The sequence below is a fragment of the Urocampus carinirostris genome, chromosome 8, assembly GCF_059441175.1.
Source record: "Urocampus carinirostris isolate Australia breed hairy pipefish chromosome 8, RoL_Ucar_1.0, whole genome shotgun sequence".
Lineage (NCBI taxonomy): Eukaryota > Metazoa > Chordata > Actinopteri > Syngnathiformes > Syngnathidae > Urocampus > Urocampus carinirostris.
The window spans coordinates 39,842,032-39,859,085 of NC_142356.1; the positions used below are offsets into that span (position 1 = coordinate 39,842,032).

General features: G+C 39.0%; 1 protein-coding gene across 1 annotated transcript in view; it reads right to left on the reverse strand.

Moving 5' to 3' along the window:
• LOC148361874 (receptor-type tyrosine-protein phosphatase delta-like) overlaps positions 1-17,054 on the reverse strand; it is a 401,326-nt gene that overhangs the window by 297,514 nt on the left and 86,758 nt on the right. The window contains exon 3 of the mRNA XM_088342686.1: positions 5,744-5,769. The gene's annotated coding sequence lies outside the window, so the exon portion shown is untranslated. The remainder of the gene's footprint in view (positions 1-5,743; positions 5,770-17,054) is intronic.

Here is a 17,054-nt window from a genome sequence, read left to right on the forward strand (position 1 = left end):
GAGCAAAGGCATCATAATAAGAAGCAGAGAAAGAGAAATAGAAGAAGGGGAAAAATGTACACGCTACTTTTTTAAAAAAATTATGGGCAAAAATGAGGGGATTTTTAAACTTCAAAACGAAAACGGGCAAATAACAAAGGAAAGTAGTGAAATAACCAGATTGGTCGAAGACTACTACAAAAAATTATTTGAAAAGAAAGAAACATATGAGAATGAAATGGGGCATGTATTAGATCATATTTCAAGATCAGTGCGTCAAGACCCCTTTTTAACATCGGACTTTACCCAAGACCAACTGAATGATTGCATAAAGACTATGAAAAAAGGCAAATCACCCGGGGAGGACGGACTCAACCTCGAATTTTACCGGACTTTTTGGGATATTTTAGCACCAGATCTGTTAACTGTTTTTAACGAATTTTCCAGTCGAGACCATATGCCAGACAGTTTCAGAATCGGGATAGTTACTCTATTGCACAAAAAAGGAGACAAAATTGACTTAAAAAACTGGCGACCCATAACGCTTTTAAACGTGGACTGTAAAATTTTCAGCAAGCTTCTAGCAACACGAATGTCTGTTGTCTTGGGAGACTTGGTTGATCCAGACCAAACCTGTGCCATTGTGGGAAGGAAGATCAGCGACAGTCTCATGCTGATCCGTGACACCATTTGTTATGCAAGAGACAGAAACATGCGACTAGCGGTCCTAAACCTAGACTTTGAAAAAGCCTTTGATCGAGTCTCGCACCAATACCTCTTCAGGGTATTGCAAAAATGTGGTTTTCCCCAAAAATACATCAATTGGGTAGGACTGCTATACCGAGACATCTACAGCAAATTCATGATTAACGGGAATTTATCGGAAGCAATCGAGATCAACTGCGGTGTACGTCAAGGTTGCCCTATGTCTCCCCTTCTCTATGTTCTTTGCATTGAACCTTTGGCACAAATGTTAAGAAAAGATAGATTTGTCGAAGGCATCAATATCCCAGGAAGTGGGGGACAAATTACCAAGTGTGTTTTGTACATGGATGATTTTAATATTTTGTGTACTGACCGCGCATCTGTTGAAAGAGCCCTTGACTTGACTGACCTGTTTGGGAGGGCGTCTGGGTCAAGGCTAAATAGAGAAAAATCACAAGTGAAGTTTTATGGAATGTGGAAAGAGACAGAAAAGGCAGGGCTCCCGCTGACGGTGTTAAAGACGGACCAGAAAATCCTAGGGATAGAATTCAGTGCGGATGGAGGAGGCGAGACCAACTGGGATGACGTGACAAGGAAAGTTAAGCAAAAACTTGTTTTTTGGTCACTAAGAAAACTGACAATAGAGGGGAAGGTCCTAATCATCAAAGCGATCATCCTCCCAATGCTTTTGTCAATCAGTTTAATTTTTATGCCTAAAAGAAACGTGCTGTTACAAATGGACCGAGCCATCTTTCGCTTTGTCTGGGGCTCAAAGTGGGAAAGGATAAAAAGAGATACAATGAAAAAGAAAAAGGAAAAAGGGGGGAAAGGAGTGCCTGACCTCCAGCTTTTCCTGGGAAGCAAATATGTCTCTCTCCACTTCCAAAACGCTGTGGGCCCACCCAACAACCCGAAAAGTCAAGCAATGACCCGTTTTTGGATGGGCTCATATTTGCGGAAGCTAAAGCTTGTACCAGACAATCGTTTGATTCCAGTTTCGTTTAACTTGCCACCAACACATCTCTTTATTCGGGCTTTTTTGAAGAAGTTTGATTTGGAAACACAAGAATGTCACACTTTACAAAACCACAGGGCCCTTATTGCTATTGTGCAAGAGCGAGCTACAGTAAGCCCTGTGCGGGGGCTTGCGTTTGGCGAATCCACAACGGTTTGGAGCAACGTCAATCATCCTGCCCTCCCAAACAGACTACGAGACTTGTCATGGATGGTGGCTCATGAAGTTCTCCCAGTCAGAGCTGTAATGCACCACCGAGGAATGTCAGCGACCTCGACGTGCCCTCGACCTGGCTGTGGCGCCCAGGCGTCGGTGAGGCACCTTTTTTGTGAGTGCAGCGCTGCCAAGGTCTTGGTGACAATGGCCGAACAACTAGGAAAGTTCCCGGACTTGCCAGCAGGAGAGGTCCCTGATGCACAGTACGTGCTTTACGGGGTGAGTCGGTCGAGGAGGCATCGGAACGACTTTGCCAGGGACTGGCTCACTCTCGCCGCCATCAAGGACGCCATCTGGACCTCCAGAAACCTGCTGGTATGGAGGTGCAGGCAGATCCCCCCCGTGGCTGTGCTCCAAATGGCTGCAGATACCATACAATCTGCGAGCGGCGGGCCTAGGACGCAGCCATAAAGAAGACTCGTCTGTACCCACCCGGAGGGGGGAGCCGGAGCTACGCTGTAGGAGTCCCGGCAGCAACGGCCTGGGTTGTGGAACCCAGAAGGGAGAGGACCCACGCAGAAGGGAAAGGACCCACACAGAGGACTGGAAGAATGCTGCTTGGGAGGGTGGGATGGCAGAGCTATGCCCTTGCACAATAGTATTGCCTTTTACACGCTGGTTAACTACTGTTAAAAGAAAATAACTCTGAAATTGTTTAATTGATGTTGGAAATGTCAGGAAAAAATGTTAAAACGTCATATCGTCACGTCATATTGTCAAATATAAAAAAATTGTGAATATGCTTGATGGCTGTGTTTTGCTGCTGTTGGTGTCGGTGGATTTGTTCAGACCGAGGACAATCGACTTTGGCCTGGACGGATCTATTGACACTAACAAAGATGTTATATATATATATATATATATATATATATATATATATATATATATAATGAAATTGTGAATATGTTTGATTTTCGAGAAGGTTTGTTCAAACCTCACTTTGTGTTTGCTGTTAAAAACGTAATATTGGAATATAATATTGTGAATGTGCTTAATTGCTGTTGAGATTGTCATGATTGTTTTCTGTTTTTAGTGTCAATAAATTTGTTCAAACCAAAAAACCAGGCCTAAAAGTAAACTTTGGGGAACTCCACATTTAACGTCATGGGTTCTGAATGAACATGCTTCCGTACTCCGTAAGAAATATTGTTCTGTGAGGTAGGAATAAAACCAGTTTAAAAAAGTTCAAGAAATGCCCCCCAGGTTTCCAAGTCTATTTAATTGTGGTGATCCACCAAGTCAAAGGCGGCACTGAGATCCAGTGGCACCAGAACTGTAAGTTTGTTAAAATCCATACTATACCTGACATAATTACAAAAAATTTAAAAAGGCAGTCTCTGTACTGTGGGTGATCCTAAAACCAGACTGACATTTCTCTAAAATGCTGCTTTCCTTGAAAAGAATTAGCTGAACAAAAACCTTTTATCTTTTAACTTTGCTCAAAACGGTAGTTTGGACACTGGCGGTAATTTGAAAAAAATCTCGAGTCTTAGTTGCTCTTCATCGGATGGGGCATCACCACTGTTGTTTTAAAGGCAGCAGGAAAAATGCCCATCTGGAGAGAGAGCAATTGACCATATTTAAAATCTGTTCCTCAAATAATACATAAAATGTCCTTAAAATCGATTACAAAGCTTACATTCTTTCAGACAGTATTTTATCAATTTTACTTGTGAAGTGGTCAGCTCCTGTGAGGAATCTTTAAAATAAACTTTAGTTAAAAGTTCGAAGGGGGAGAAAGGGAATTTTGGCTCATATTTGTTGTCAGAAATAAGATTTTAGATTTATGGTATTCTTGCCTGTGTGAGTGTTTTATCATAGGTTGTAAATTGTTGAAAGAATGTCTCCCGGTGTACTGGATTGGATAGGGTTAACCCTAACCCTAAACTACCCATAACCCTAACCCGAAGTTGAATGTCTCCTGTTGTACTGGATTGTAGTAATTTCTCCACCTTCTCTCAGCAATCCTTCATAGTCTTTTAAGAAATTTGACCATATTGTTTCTCCATAGTGTTTACAATTTCTTGCTTGTGATATTGGTTACCAGTTGAGCTACACGATCAAGTGCAAACATGCATAAGGTCATACATAAGTGGAAAGTGAAATTGATAAAAACTCTAAAAAATCTCTGATAAAATAAGTGGACATATGGGGAGGTCTGTAAAGAGTTACGCAAAGAATATCGGGACTACTAAACAAAATTGCGTGATGCTCGAACGATGAATATGCATCCAAAATGACTTCTCTCGTTTTTCAAAATTTGGTGCAGTCCCACCTCTCCTATTGTCCTTTTTGAAAGTAAAACCTAAAATTTGGTGGACAGGCCTCAATGAGAACAAATACTGCATTTGTATCCAGCCATGTTTCTGTTAAAATAATTCCTTCCTGGCAGTTGTCTGAAATTAAATCGTTAATGATCAAAGTTTTACTTAAAACAGAGTGCACGTTCAACACAGGAAGGTTTATGTTTTTTGTTTTGAACATCTGCTCATGAGGTGGAGGAAGCGGTCTCTTGATTTGTACAAGATTGTTTCGGTTAAAACTTTATTCATGTGTGTGGGCTGATGGGAAATGTATGCCGGTGATAGTCTGACCGATCCCTGATGATTAAAATAAGACCGTCCCTAATGTAGTGTATTCCTACGGGTTGTGGCTCCAGGTCATTGATGTCATGGCTAACGGACCTGGCGATAGCAAGATACAGGGTCTGCATCGATGGCTTTGGAAAGTTGTTAGCCTAGTTGTTAGCAGTAGGCTGGACCAGCAGCACCGCTCTTGCCTTCTGTCAGACGCCGCCCGACTCGCTTCTGGAACCTGATAATAATCCACGAAGCACCGGCTGGTGATCAGCATTTCTTTGCGTTCCTCTGAGTTTACTTGGAGTCTGGTTGAATTGGGAATTTTATTTTCAATGTAACAATCTGCAAGAGATAGCAGCCGCTATCCTTCCATACTTTTGTAATGATTCTAATAAGTTGACTGTGCTTGCCTGGCTATTTGACTGACAGCCTACATCAGCCTATCACGGCCTCGCACACAGGGTGTGAGTGAAAGTTAGTTATGGTAAGTTATGGCTAAAGTTAACATTACAATATTTCATAAGGATGAAATAATAGTAAGGAAACAAATGTTGTTTTGCTGACAAATTATTTTGCTCATTGTCACTATCATTTTTCCCATTTTAACATGTACTTTAGGAATTATATTGAGTAAAAAAACAAATAAACTATATATAATGAACAAAATAATGAACAAAACTACCGATAAAATAATGAATTTATGTGTGAATGGTTCTCTATGAGTGCCCAATAGATGGCTGGCTGTGAGTCCAGGGTGCCCCCTGACCACTGTCCAATGCTAGCAGAGATTGTCTCTAGCACACCCTAGTGAGAATAGGGCTTTGGAAAAAGAATGAATGAAAAACCTAACCGCACTACTAAAATCCTACATCTACCACTGCTTTTGTTGCTGTGATTAACCAATAGTCATTTACACTTCAATTACATCAGATTATTTGGCCACAAAAATAATTAAGATCATAAGTCAAGGTACAGGTTGTACCATCCAGTTAGCACCACAGGGATCCTTACTAAGTCATTATGCATTCAGTTACTCACCAAACACAAAAGTGCATTTGCCATTACAACCAAGCGGGTATACCGTTTTCTCATTCCTCTTTCATGTGAGCGCAACATGAAGTGAGCTCAACATCATTTGCCGATGCAGATTGCTTTTGTCACAGGGCAGGAAAACGACGTTCGGGTTGGCCCGCTGAGTTTTTGTAGGGGGAGTTTGAAAATAAATCAGGAAATAATGAGACTCTCTTACCTTAAGAAGCACTTGGATGTGTCAAACTGTGAAGAGAGAAAAAGAAAAAGGTAGGGGGCGGGGGAGGGAGAAGAAAATATGTTTTAATAGAAATGTTGGCGTAGATACAAAATTTACAAAATCTACAAAATTGTGCATTTCAAAAAGGAGCGAGACCAAAGGGCTTTTATTGGGTTTTTCTTTAGCCAATTGTATGTATAGACATGCTACAAATATGTCACCAAATTGGCAGCGTTTTTAAACTTCTAACACATTTTTTTTTCTTGAAGAATAAACGAAAAATAAAAACCAAAAAAAGTTGGTTGACAACTTTTTAAGAAATATTTTTCAACAAAATTATAAAAAAAAAAATGTAAAGAGCGGGAGATCTGGAAGATTATAGAAATAAATGTCACTACAATACAGATATGACAAACCGTCTTAGAGTAAATTATTCATTTAAAAGTGGGAAAATATTCTGTCAATGGAGTAAAAAAATAATTTGCATGACCATTATCATCAAGTTGAATAAAAATTTCCACACTGACTAAATACAATATTTCTTTCTCGATTTACAATTATTTTTCCGTTTTTCAACATTTAAATGTGGCAAAATATTTTTAACTCATTTTTTTTCCTTTCTAGTGAATAGATACGTTAATTATTACTCTTGGGGCAGCACGGCGGCGCAGCGGTTAGCGCTTGTGCGGCACAGTTCATGTCATGGGAACCTGTCGTGGGTTCAAATCCAGCTCCAGACTTTCTGTGCGGAGTTTGTATGTTCTCCCCGTGCTTGCGTGGGTTTCCTCCGGGCACTCCGGTTTCCTCCCACATTCCAAAAACATGCATTTCAGGTGAATTGGTCGGTCCAAATTGTCCCTAGGTGTGAATGAGCGAATGAGTTGTCTGTCCCCGTGTGCCCTGCAACTGGCTGGCAACCAGTTCAGGGTGTCCCCTGCCCACTGCCCGAAGATGGCTGGGATGGGCTCCAGCCCCCCCGCGACCCAACTGAGGATAAGCGGTACGGCTAATGAGATGAGATTATTACTCTTGCTGATTAGTATGCTCATGTAAAATATTGTTTAATTTTGTGCACATGTTTTTACATTTAGCAAAATAAATCAATTCAAGCATATTTTTGGTTTTTTAATGATAATTGTTTTTTAGTGAATGGATAAATTCATTAATACTCTTGCTAACTATTTTGCTCATATTAAATATCATTTGCCATTTTGTATAAAAGCGTGAGAAAAATAAAAAAAATAAAAAAAATATATCGATGAAAGCATTCAAAAACACATTATTTTCTGCATTTTTATTTTTTGCTGAGTTTATTCATAAATTAATTCTTACTCTATTCTTTTTTGCTTAGAATATTGTTTCACTTGCCTTTAAAAGTGGACTTTTGGACTAAAATTGTTCATCTTTTTATGTTGTTAAAAATGTGTATCTTATTTTTATCTTACCATTTTTTAAAGGTATGGTATCTTCTACTGCTAGCTGCTAATATTGGTATCTTTGGGAAGTTGGATTTTGGTCTTAATCTGGTATGGTATGTTTTAGACATGATTTAGTTATTAAAGAGGGGTGCAGCATTTGAAAACCTAAAGCTGAAATTATGATTTTAGGCCAGTAGATTGTAGCAGAGTAACACCTGATTTCCGTGCCATTTTTTGACAGGCTTGAATAAACTTTTCTTTTTTCACCTTTTTGGGGCTTTGTTCTTCCCCAAAAAGGATGAATAAAAGTAAGATAAAAGCAGATAGGCGCAATGGAAAATAAAGCATAGGGGCTATTTGAACTCAGTTGGTCTTTGCTAACACATACTCAATAGACAAAATATTTTACATATTTTCAAGGACACCTTAAACTACGCACGTCACCTTTAAATAAATGTGTCGTCCAGGTTTAAACTCCAAAAAGTAGTCTTTTTGACCAAAGGAGGACGTCTTGTTGAATGAAACTTGCAGGGTAATCCTAGCAATGCAAACACAGCTGATAGCTGCTAATGCTTGTACCTTTAGGACATTGGATTCTGGGCTTAATCTGATCTGGTACGTTGTAGACAAATAATCAAGAAGGCACATCAACAGTATTACATACTGTTGATGTGCCTTCTTGATTATTTTTAAATCCAGTTTTTTTTTTGCAGGGTGGGTATCTACTAATGCTACCATTGTAGACACAGTTATTAGCTTGCATATTTGCATACATGTCTGACATTAAATAATGAATGTTTTGACCCCAAAAGTTAAAACTAATTCAAATGAATCCTGTTCAAAAACGGTTGGTTGACAACCAGTTCAGGGTGTCCCCTGCCCAATGCCCGAAGATAGTTAGGATGGGCTCCAGCACCCCCGCGACCCTACTGAGGATAAGCAGTGCAGATAATAATAATGATTACTCTAAATACAAATAACCACGAAACAAATTCAATATCCAAGTATCTTATCATCCAAATCTTAGCATCAAGTGGGCTTGTCACAGCCTTCTCTTGGTTTGAGATTGAATTTAACTTGAAGGCAACTAACTCAAGTAACCATTAAGCATATGAATCAATAATCTACTAAATGCACATACAAGTAATTCAAATGTTTATATTCAAGCATAAGCCAAACAATTATCTGGCCCCAACTTCCGAAAAGCTAGAATAATCTGAGCCATTAGTCAAAATTGTATTAGCTCTTCAAACTAAATATGTCAGTCAACTGAAAAGTAAAGAGAATTGAAAAATTCATAATATTTAACTTAAGTAACAATTGCAAACAAAACCTGAACACAAATCTTTCCTCATTCATCAACAAGGCGAGCATTTAAGTGAAGTCAATCTCCTATCAGTTTGACTTTCAAACTGAGGATTTTTGTGTTTGGTTTACTTGCTCTGTCTGTGGTGCACATTTTGATGTGATCCAATATGGCTGCCTTTAGGAAGTTACCCTTCGCATGACAGGAAGTAGGGAACTTTTTATTTAGTGATTTTTGTTCTGACCTGTGCAGGTCTGGATGAGGACATAGGTGTTGTGAATGTGAAAGAAGATATGTATTTTCCTTGGTCGTTCTCCATCCGGGCACTGGTGCTGTGGAATGCTCTCCCCCCTGAGATCTGATCTGCAACCTCAGTGGAAATGTTTAAATTTAAGCTTAACACACACTTCTACTCTATAGCATATGAATAACCCATATTTTTTGTTAACAATATCTCTGTACTATTTGTACTTGCAACATCCATTGCAGCCTGGTCATTCTGAAAGGGGGATTACCACATGTGTGGTCCCTTCTCAAGGTTTCTTCATTTTCCTCATTATGAGGTTTTTAAGTTTTACCTTGCCCTCATGTTGGTTTCAGATCAGGGGATGGTGTAATACTAGTCTGAAATAATATTCTGTGCAATAACCTGTGCAGCCCTTTGAGACTCTTTGTGGGCTATACAAATAAAAATGACTTGACTTGATTTGACATAAATACACTGCAGCATATTTTACAGTTCTTTAACTGCGAAGGGAAACTCTTCGGGGCACCAAAGTGGTCCTTGGAAGTCCAATTTTTAACTGGAATCACGCACAAGCAGGCAAAAATAGTACAACCCTGCGCCAATCACAAACGTTTGATACCAATGTCATGAAATAAACATAAAAGACGGCAGTGTACGCCAGAGAACTTGTCGAAGTTGAACAAATAAACTCTGGGAAAAAAATAAAAATCAGCCTTCATTTGCTCAAATGTCTGGAACGTGTACAATATTTATTCCCCTCAAAGCCCAGCAGAGCAAGGCTGAAAGTGGGCCGATAGTGCTGGTGCACAGCGCGTTCTGTTTCTTTGTTTTCTCGTGCCAAACGTGAACATAACGACGCAGTGAGCTGCAACACTCACCTAGTATATAGGCGACAAAAAATTAAGGACAGGTTTAATAATGTGGAGTTAAAGGATAATCTTGATTGTTAGCGTATTTGATGGCTATTGCAATCAGAATTGATGCAATGAGAATAACTTGTTTTCAACTGTCATGAAAGTGTAATGTATCATCGTCTTTACATTCATTTTTTTAAACTCTCTTCTTGATCATGATATTATTTTTATGGATTCCAAATGAATTTTGAAATGATTTGAGATTCGAGCCTCTTGAATGTCCCTTATCTGCCTAAATTCTACATTTTATCCCGTTATTTTTACAACTATTGGGAGTTGGCGGGCCAAGCTTTGACATCGGAAAATGTATTTCTTGCCACATCATGTGGAAACTGTTCATGTAAGGAAAAGACATATTCTTATAAGTATGAAAACATGAATATAATATTAAAGAAAAATTAAAAATAAAATTAGCTAGAATGCAATTTCAAAAAATAAATAAAAGTGAATACAAGAAAAGAGAGGAAAGGAGAGGAGGGAAGTCAAGACGAGATAAGAAGAGAAGACAAGAGAAGACAAGAAAAAGAGAACAGAAGACAAGAGAATGAGAATAAAAAAGAATAGAAGGGAAGACAAAATAAATAGAATACAAGTGAAAGAGAAGAGAAGAGAAATAGTAGAGAAATATTAGAGAAGAGAAATAGAAGAGAAGAGAAATAGAAGAGAGGAGAACAAAAGACAAGAGAAGAGAAATAGAATAGAAGAGAATAGAAGAGAAGAGATGAGAAGAGAAGAGAAAAGAAAAGAAGAAAAGAGAAGAGAAGAGAAGAGAAGAGAAAAGTAAGAGACGGCATGATAAGAGAAGAGCTAAATAAGGGAGAGGAGAAATGATAAAAGGAGAGAAAAAGAAAAGAAAAGGAAGCAAATAAAAGAGGAGAGGAAAGGAGAGAATGGAATTTAAGAAATAAAAAAGGAAGAGTAGAGAGAAAAGGATAGGAGGGAAGGGAATAAGATAAGAGAAAACAACCAGAAGTCAACATAAAATATAATAAAATATGAGAGAAAATGTAAAACTGAAGAAAAATAATAGACGTTTCAAGAAAAGAGTAGGGGAAAGGAGAGGACAGATGAGAAGCCATGATTAAAAGCAAGAAAAGAAATAAAATGATAAGGGGGAGGAGAGATGACAGAAGATGATAAGATAAAATATAAGAGGAGGTGAAATGAGCAAAGACGAAAAGGGGAGAAAAAAGAGTTAAAATAAAGGAGGAGAGGAGGAGAGAAGAGAAACAAATCAGAGAAAAAAAACAGAATAAGAAATGAAAAGCAAAAACAGAAAAGAACAGAAAGCAACCCAAAGCAACACGTGGCAAAGCAAAAAACAACAAAAACAAACACAGGTAAAGAAAACCAAAGGAGGAAAAGATATTTTAACATCCATCCATGCATCCATCCATTATCTGCACCGTTTGTCCTCAGTAGGGTCGCGGGGGTGTTGGAGCCCATCCCAGCTATCTTCGGGCAGTGGGCAGGGGACCCCCTGAACCGGTTGCCAGCCAATTGCAGGGAACACAGGGACAGACAATTCGCTCGCTCATTCACACCTAGGGACAATTTGGACCGGCCAATTAACCGGACATGCATGTTTTTGGAATGTGAGACGAAAACGGAGTGCCCGGGAGACCTACGCTAGCACGAGAAGAACATGCAAACTCCATACAGGAAGGTCCAACAATCTCATCAGCTCAGAACTGTGCCACTGCGCCGCCGTGCTGCCCGTTATTTTAACAATGTTTAAATAAATAACAACAAGATCGTCACACCTCGAGGTGCATATGTCTTATTTGTTTGTTAGTTTAACTGTGAACTCCGTATATGGTCTCCATCAGAACGATTAGAAACGGTAGAAAATGAAATGTTCTCACATAATCAACATGGTACATTCGGGGCACTTTTACAACGTAAGACATTTGGCAAAATACCCTGCTGTTATGCATGTTAATAATTTTCCTTTGACAACATCCCAAAAATTAAAAATATGAATACGTTTAAGAGGCTTTTGTGTTGTTGTATTCAGATTAGTTTATTTGGACAAGCTAAGAGTAATAATACACCACTTTAAATCTATAATTACTGCATTGTTTTCCTCAGCTGAAATCCCAGACTATTTTATTTTGGTACAATATGCCACAATTAAAAAAAAACACAAAATAAAAAGTATAATTGGAATCCTGATGAGAATAATATTCGAACATAATTAAATTGGCTTCATCTCTCTGTAAATAGAACTAATCTGTAATGAACCGCCCAACAAACACAATTACGACGTATCAATACATGCCGGACACGTGCGGATGTGTTCACAGTCACGCGCACACTCCGGGAGATCAGAGCGTTTCATTAGCGAAGTGCAGATAGATAAGCGTCCCGGAGGAGACATTGACCAAGAGGCCATTGATCTACTGAGCTCAGCTTTTCCGTGGGTGTGCGTTCCACAGCGAATAAAGTACGAACGCAGCTGATGGAGACTTTAAGTTGTTCAAGTAACCACAGTAAATCTAATCCAGTTGTGTTTAATGGAGGGCGAAAAAAGCAATCTGTCTGCATATTCATTAGGGCCGATTACTGCGTCCAATCTGAGCGGAAGTAATGGGAATCTCGGGTCTTTTCCGAATACCGACTCTTTCGGCTTGATACACTGTTTCGGCTCCCCAATGGCTCTTTAGATGTTTTAGTTGCTTTCATCGATATTTATTTTTTATTTTTTCATTTTTCTCATGCTGGGGTTTATGAGTTTTTCCTTGCCTGCATGCCGGTTCCAGATAAGGGGATGGTGTAATTGAGGCCTGAGCTTTACTTCTAGACATTTTGTTATCAAGGGATATACAAATAAATGTGACTTGACTGTATAGTACTAGTATATACTCCGAAGTCAAAATGTTTGGAATTAGTTTTTGTAACATGAGGTTCACTAAGAGGGAGCTAACATGATTGTCCGCCATCTTGCTCAGGCCGGTGTCTCCAACCTTTTTGAGGTCGAGAGCAACTTCAAGAGCACGGAGTAACACAAATGAGACCTTGATAACGCACTTCCGAAACAAGAATTTTAACTTAATGAATTAATTATTTTTTCTATCTTACTGATTTTTTACTAGGGAACTGATTTTTAATGATTTATAATTATTCAGAACCATTCAACAAGGTAGGAAATTAAAATTCAATATGCAATATTTTATTTCTCATTTACCTTTCCACTTGTCTCAATTACAAACGCTCAAAAGGAAACAAAACAAAGAAAAAAGACAACGTTCACAATATTTTGCAGGAAATCACGTTAAATTTTTCAAGAAACTGTCATCAGTTTCATAAACTCTGCGCCATGTTTGTACAAATGATAAATTATGTAGGAAATAAAACAAACTATTTGTAAATGAAAAAAAAATAGAATATCACATTTCTAAAAATCACTAAATGTGCAGTCGTTAAAACAAAACACATAGTTTAAACTTAGTAACACATTTTTAGCAGTTTTTCAATATTTTAACTCCATCTTTGCCATGTCACAGAATTGTTGCCACCAACTTCATTGTCATTTGATTGTTTGCCTAACTCTAACCCAAAGAAAATGCCTTCTTCCTCTTTATGAAGAATTGTGTGACTCTAAAAGAGGCTGCAGTTGATCTTTGAGAGTTTTTTTTACCGCCCTTGTAATAAAGACTGCTGTTTGCCCAAATATGCATTCAACTCGCGGGGCTGTTCGTGGTGCGCTGCCGGGCGGGTAATTACGGTAGCATGGAAGCGTTTGTGACAAGTGCTGTAATGGCACTCTATGTTGTGCAGACTTGCCGCAGCCACAATCGCCCTGCAAATGAGACACGCAGTTTTCTTTCTCATTAATCAAAAATAATATTTACTCTCGTTCACTACGAAAAGTATACAGTTTCGTCCTTTCTGCGCAATGTTTAAGTTGATAGAAATTTTATTTGGACTCCTTCGCGACGCTCAAGAACGAGGATGTGAAGTCAAGTCAAGTCATGTTTATTTGTATAGCCATTAATCACAAAGAACCTCAAAGGGCTACACATACCACAAATTATTGCTGAAAATGAAAAAAAGCTGTTCTATTAATATTCTTATCTTCTGTTTGAAAGGACAGATTAAGGTTAAATGGGACACCTACATTTTTGACTGAGTAACTCTGGGTGATATTACATTTGTCAATGTTCAGAACAGTTTTTGAGAACAAGTCACGGCATTTAGATGGACCAATAACTAAATATTCGGTCTTTTCAGAGTTAAGGCGCAAGAAGTTGAGTGACATCCATTCATTTTATCTAAGTGAGGCAGGCCTCAGAATTTCTACAGTTTCGTATGGCAAATTCCTCCATTGGAAGATATAGTTGAGTGTCATCTGCGTAGCAATGGCAACTGATATTATACTTGCAAATAATATCACCTAACGGAAGCATGTTAATGCTGAAAAGAAGGGGGCCAAGTACTGAACCCTGCAGAACACCACACGTAACACTAAAGGGCTCAGATGTCATTTCACCATATTTAACACAGTGCGCCCTATTTGAAAGGTAGGATCTGAACCATAAGAGGACGGTTCTGGAGACACCAATCCATTTTTCCACCCATTCTAGTAAGATATTATGGTCCACAGTGTCAAAGGATGCAATTGTCATGCGCGTTCACTTCTGCAAGGTGTGATGTCAGAGTTCTCAGATGATCAAACTCTTCTCTTCTTTTTAGGTTTTTATAGATGTTCTAAAACTTTTTGTTTTTGATTTACATCACTTTAAATGCATTCAAAGAAAACACAATTTTATCACATTTTAGACATTGATATTTTTCGTGATTAGGTCTATTTTTACAACGGGTCCGCGGGCGCGTGATAATACGGCCGCGGGCAAAAAAAGAAAAGAAAAGTGGTGTGGTTTGGTCACTTTGAATTTACATAGTTTGTGTTCTTCCTTGTTGAATTGCGAGGAAATATTTTTTTTACATACAAACTTGAATATAACATAAAATAATAATTACATTTAAAATTAAGCAAAATAGGAAGAGAAAGAAGGAGAAAAAAGAGAAGAGGAGAAGAGGAAAAGAGGAAAGGGAAAAGGAGGAGAGAGAAAAGGGAAGTTTTTACTTCGGGTTTACTTCGGCGCCGAAGTGTGCAGTTTGTCGCAGTAGTGCGCGCTTTAGCTGAAGTATGCACCTTGGGGGTTACTCTGGGCTGTATATCTCAAATCATGTGTGCACTTCGAAGTGCAGCGCCAAAATCATCACTTCGGCACGGCAAAGTAATCAGAATTAAATGGCACCGAAAAGAAAATCATATTCTGCAGAATATAGAGGCAAAAAGTGAAATGTTTGGCCGAAAAGCAGAAAAAGGTTTCTTGAGATTGTAAGCTAGCTTTCCTCCATTTGCAACTGATTTAATGTAAAACACATGGTTTCGTAAAAACACAAAAAATGTGAATTACACTTTATAAAGATCTACTAAAAATATAAAATACAAAATAGTTTTAGTCCCTAATCCCTTTGCTCAGCGTGCAAAGTAGTGCAGAGACAGAAATGACAACATGCACATTGACCAACCTCGTGAGCTTTTCAGGGAAAAATATAGATAGATAGATAGATAGATAGAAAGATAGAAAGATAGAAAGATAGATAGCTAGATAGCTAGATAGCTAGATAGAGAGAGAGAAAGAGAGAGAGAGAGAGAGAGATAGAAGAGAAAGATGGATTGTGCGTGGGGGGTTAGGGCGATTGGTTTATTGTGAGAGAGAAACTGCTGAAGAGAAAAAGAGGTAAGAAAAAAAGAGAGAGAGGGAAAAGTGAAAAGATCAAGTGAGGGAACAGAATGAGAGCATTAGTATGTGAGAGAGAAAGAGTGAGAGAGGAGGTTAAGAAAATGCTGGTGTACTAGCAATCCCAAGAGCCAAGAAAAGATCCACAGGTTCAAGAGCGTTCTTCATTCGGGCCCCGGTTCTGTGCAATACTCTGCCCCCTGAAATCATATTTGCAACCTCAGTGGAACTGTTTAAATCTAGGCCCAAAACACACTTCTATTTTATAGCTTATGAATGACCTATGTATATTTTATTTTGACAAAATCTGTGTAGTTTTTTTTAATACAACATTCGTTGCAGCCTGGTAATCCTGGAAGGGGGAGTACCTCATGTGCGGTCCTTTCTCAAAGTTTCTTCAATTTCCTCAGGATGAGGTTTTTTTAGTTTTTCCTTGCCTTTATGTAGGTTTTAGATCAGGGGATGGTGTAATAATAGTCTGAAGTTTGCAATAATCTTTGGTGTGATTAAGGGCTATCTATTCATATAAACTTGATTTGACTTGACAAGAAGGAAAGGGGAAAATATATAAGGAAAGAGAAAGAAAGAGTGAGAGAAAGAGAGGGAGTGAGGGGTAGAGAAAGATCAGGTGAGTAAAGAGAGATAGTGAGAGAGAGAGAGAGAGAGAGAGAGAGAGAGAGCAAAAGAGAAAGTGAGAGAGAGAGAGAGAGAGAGAAAGAGAGAGAGAGAGAAAGAGAGAGAGAGAGAGAGAGAGAGAGAGAGAGAGAGAGAGAGAGAGAGAGAGAGAGAGAGACAGACAGAAAGAGAGAGAGAGATTCCCAACGTTGTTCACTTTAAAGAACTGGCTCAAAAAAACGATACGTTCACTAGCGAACAGCCAAACAAGTCTGAGAAAAACGGAACACGGGAAATTTCCCACATGCACGGATGGTCATGGGGGCGCAACATATTTTCTGCGATCTCCCGCCATGACTAGCGGACGTAAATCAATCCGCCCGACACTGTAATCGTCCTTTTATTGACGACTCAATAAAGATGGCCGTCTCTGAGGTTGCGATCATCATTTATGCTAATCGCATCGCAACGGCACAGATTCCGATGATGAATGTAAACAAAAAGATTGGGTGGGGTGCCAGCTAGCTCATCTCGATGCGTCGGCCTTGTAATTAGCTCCGCAGCGTGTTGTTTTGCAGTGGACGCAGAGTTAATTGGGGCTCTTGGACACACGCTCTCAATCTCTGTCAAAGACCAAGTGTGTCGCTGAGGCTTGGAACTGGGCCAAGGATTGAGTGTGTGCTCAGCCTGCAAGGAAGCAGCTTGAGATTCATCAGTCAAGGGTGGCTTTAGCAGGGAACCCGGACGCAGATGACGTGATATCGTTCTGCGAATACTTTGGAAATGTATGAGAGGCTGTTTGAGAAGTGCCTTGCGCTGTGTGCAGGGATCCGACCACATGTACTGCTCACCCAATCAAAGTCGTTTGCCAGCGTTTTTAGTTATCAGTTTAAACGATCATTTTATAATATCGAACTTCTGCATTAAGTTGCTTCGGCATTATATGGACCAAAAACGGGATGAAATCACTTGACTTTGGAATGCCACAGAGAGATGTGCAATAGTTACATTTTATTTCTGAGCCATATGTACTCATGAAAAGAGCCATATATGGCTCC